A 4432-nucleotide genomic window follows, 5' to 3' on the forward strand; every position below is an offset into this window, starting at 1 on the left:
ACTCTTTCCTGCTCCCAGCTACCACCCAGACTCTGAACAGAAAACACTTAGGGCTTTTGGTTTGGTAAATTTTTTTATTATTTTTGGGGTTGAGAGGAAATGTCCTCAGATCAGTGAGATGGGGTCCCAGTGGGTACCACAGGCCATGCATAGTGTCAGGGCTGTGCAGCTGGGAGCAGAGGTAAAAAAGGAAGCCTCCTTCCAGTGGCAGTGAGTTGTCAGATCGGCTCAATCAGTCTCATGACACCACCTGAGCCAAGCTTCCTCAGGCCCTGGTCTCCAGAACCCTACTGCTGGAGAGAAAAAAACAGCAGATTCCCTGCTTAGATAAGTTCGTTACAAGGATTAGTGAAATTCCCTTCAAGGTTGTGTGCTGCTGCTGCTAAGCAGAGACAGCCAGGAACAGCATATGCTTGTGCCCCCTAAGAGCACCACAGTTTAGTGAATGCTACTATTAAGTGGAGCATTGTATATTAACTGGTATACACACATACACAGAATGTTTTTCCATCTTACACCTACTTCAAACTAAAGCATATTTTCTCATATGCACAGCCAAGCTTTGTGTATAAACAGTATTTTTCTTAGCCATATTTGCTGAAATAAGATTTGGTTTTGTTCAGTGGATTTACATTTAAGAATGACTTTTCTGATTAATCAGTCCTTTGCATACTTTATATATGGAAAACTAAAAATACAGTAAAATAGTATATGAATAAAAAACAAATTAAAATTCATAAACTGCTACCATTCAATTTACTTCTCTTCACTATATCATCAGCTAATCAAACACAGCAGTATTTGTGGAGGATATCTTCCTCAATTTTCCTTTCTAGGCCTCAGAGATGCAGATTTTCCCCCTGCAAAACAGGGTTTCCAAAGAAAAATACTATAAACCAGAGGATACTTGCAGACTCAAGAAAGAGCAGGTAATAATGCGAATTTCCCTGCCCCAAACATCCACATAGACATTGAAATTAACACTCCACATGCACCAAAAGAAGTCTGTATGTAATCCATTACATTACACACCCCTCTGCATTCATTTCAAAGCTCCTGGTGTTTCAGACAAGGCAACTGCCTATGCAGAAATCTTCCCAGAATTCAATTTGTTGTCTGTATCCATCTTAAAAATTATAGCTCCAAAGTACAAAACCCTTAATCTACAAAGATTTGGTGAAAACTTCCAAGTTCTGAGGTACAATGTCAGATTGTCCATTTGCATTTACAATATAACTATCTCAATTATGCAGAAAGCCTACGAAAAAATGAACATAGACCCTAAGAATATTATAACTTTCTTTGTCATCTTCAAGGTTTTAGTAAATGTTGTTATAGCCATTTTCTAAATCAGGGCTACAACCGCACTGTTATTGTATCATGGAATATCCTGAAATTTGTATGGCTATATAAGAAAGAAGCCAATTTCAAGTTGAAATACTCAACAAACTGCTTCAAAACAGAGCATTTAATTACAATCTCTGACTCCTCTATCTCTTATTTCTGAAGATCTGTAGAGATCTCCAATAGTTAGAGGTTCTTATCAACCTTTCCTTCTCCTCAAGGATCAAGACTATGGACAACAGCCTGAAAAGGAAAATGAAAGATGAAAGGTTACAAGTCTGACAGTCTAATTCTCCACAAGCCAAACAAAAACAAAAACAAAAAAACAACAACAACAACAAAAAGCCAAAACCACCACCACCTTCATATGTGAACTAAGCCCTGATAAAAATCAAGGAATATTAATTCAAATTCCAATGTATTCTCTCTACAGCAGCATGCAGCCTAAATAGTCAAATTACTGTCATTAAAAAGATACTGAAAGCATAGCACATATATTTAACTTGTGAAGTACATTAGGCTTTTGTTATGGTTGGAATTTAAGGGTTATTCACAGATTCACAGTGGTCCATGTCAGTTCATTTCCTCTCCAGAACATAGTAAGTTATTCCTACAATGCAATTACTCAATTACTGTTCCAAAGCTGTGGAATGCTATGACTGTACAGCACCACCAACAAGAAGTTACTAAGAAAATAAGGGCAAGAAACACACGTTAGCCTTAGACACTTGATTAAATGATTAACAAAGACAAAATTCTCTGAGGGCACCTGACTAGATTCATGCATGTATACTATGGTAGATGAAGTAGAGCTTCATCTAAAACAAGACAGAAAGTCAGTGTGTGATTATTTCTTTCATATAGTCGAGCTGCCTGTCTGTTTCATTAAACCTCTGAGCACGTGCAATCAAGCCAAACTGGTTATTATGCACCCACTTCCTGCCCCTGGTCCTCCTTGGGAAGCTAAAAAATATTCCCACATGAATATGAATCTCAACTGCATCTCTGATTCACAGTGTTTCCGAGCTCAGTGAGAATAACCACTTTACATTTGCCATCACAGACCTCTTAGTAGCATATTGGAAGCCAAAGCACAGGGTTTCTTGTGGCAATCTCATGTTCAATGGCGCAAATCCCATTAAGCTGAATCTTGATGGGACATAGAACACAAAAACTACAGACAACTGAAAGAACAAGTAGAAAGTGTAACTAACTATACTTAGTGTAGCTAACTACGCAAAAAGAAAGCAAGCCAGATACAGTAATATTAAGAGATTTCTGTAGACTTTAAATTAAGGTTTAGAATGTGTACACGCAATGTTGTACTGCTTTTAGCCTAAGTAAAGCCAAAAAGACATGTGAAGAGAAGACTTTAAGGACATGACAGTAGGCAAGAAGTACAGACAGTTTCACATCTAGTAGCTAGATGTAGTTTTATACTGGTGATTAGTTTATAAAATAAGTGTTTGAGGCAGTATTACTCTATTCATGCTACATTTTCCACATGCCTATAACACTGAAGCCACTGGTCCTTTCCAACTTCAAACATAAAGCTTTTCTTAATAACAATATGAATTTCTAGTAGATGGATTCTTCTCTTTCAATTAAATTAAAAAAAACCCATACTTGATAAGTATTTATTATATATAATGTGTTATTATATTGTATTGTACAATATTGTATTTCCTGTAATACACAGTTAATCTTTACAGAAAAGGTTTTTTAAAATAGTCATTTGGGATAACTTTATTTTCCTGGGGCCTTATAATTGATCTCTACAGGATCCTAGGTCATGTCCAGGAGTCTGCACCTTGGTTTCTCCAAGGCAAATAAAGTATTCAGATGCTCTGAACTTCAGTTTTCTATTAAGAATTTCATTTAGCAAATTTTGTTTGCACACCAGCACTAGAAACAATATTTTGGAAAACACCTATTTTGTTAGATAGCTTTAGCCATAAAACCTAATGAACTGGGTTGCATGGAAGTAGTTTTGTTCTCCCATAGGAAACAGAAACGCCATCTGTGTCACAAGAGAGCTTTCTGCCAGCGACTGTTTTGCACATCACACATTCTTTACATCATTTTGCAGCACAGCTATGTCATGGACCAGTGCTACCATGCTGAGACAATAGTACCTCTACATTTCCCATCTCCCATTTTTAGTCCCAAAGTTGTTGTATTTTCAACACATAGGCAAAAGCACCTCCTAATTGAACTATGGACAATTATTTGCACAAGAAATATGAAACTGAGCTTAAAGCATAACATAATTTGCAGGCTTGATGGGAAGGTGCATCATTACAGAATTTCCACATGACTATTTTTTCATTTAATTTTTAATTTTAATTTTCGTTATCATTTGGCACATTTCACACCATCACTCTGAATAACTTATTGGTGTAAAATAACACATATCATATATTTTTAGCTATAAAAGGAATTTTTTGAACCAGATTGTGTGCAAGTATTTCTGTTCTCCCATAGAAAGACTTCATTTTAGGTCTTTGCCGTGTCTCCTGTATTTGGGCTTAAGCAGAGGCCCTGCAGCCCCTGGCAAGCTCATGACTACACTGAGCTCCTGAGTACCTCACCGTGTCCACTGTTCCCATATGGCCAAACGGGCCAACAGACACCCTGCTACTCCCTCAGCTGCTCTCAGTGCACACTTACTCTTACACCAAACCTCGAATCTTTTAGAAGTGATCGTGGCCATCGGGATCAAAACCCAAAGGCCACTCCCTTGGCCTGGCTGCTGTTGGGACCCACTGGCCTCAGGTGATCAAGAGCAGCCCTGTGGAAAAGGACTTGAGGGTGCTGGTGGACGAGAAGCTCAACATGAGTTGGTAACGCACAGTTGCAGCCCAGAAGGCCAATAACCGTATCCTGGGCTGCATCAAGAGAAGCGTGGCCAGCAGGTCGAGGGAGGTGATTCTGCCCCTCTACTCCGCTCTTGTAAGGCCCCACCTGGAGTGCTGTGTCCAGTTCTGGAGCCCCCAACATAAGAAAGACATGGACCTATTGGAGTGAGTCCACGAGGGCCACGAGGGTGATGAGAGTGCCGGAGCACCTCTCCTATGAGGACAGGCTG

Source organism: Antrostomus carolinensis, unplaced genomic scaffold (genome assembly GCF_000700745.2).
Source record: "Antrostomus carolinensis isolate BGI_N321 unplaced genomic scaffold, ASM70074v2 scaffold17939, whole genome shotgun sequence".
Lineage (NCBI taxonomy): Eukaryota > Metazoa > Chordata > Aves > Caprimulgiformes > Caprimulgidae > Antrostomus > Antrostomus carolinensis.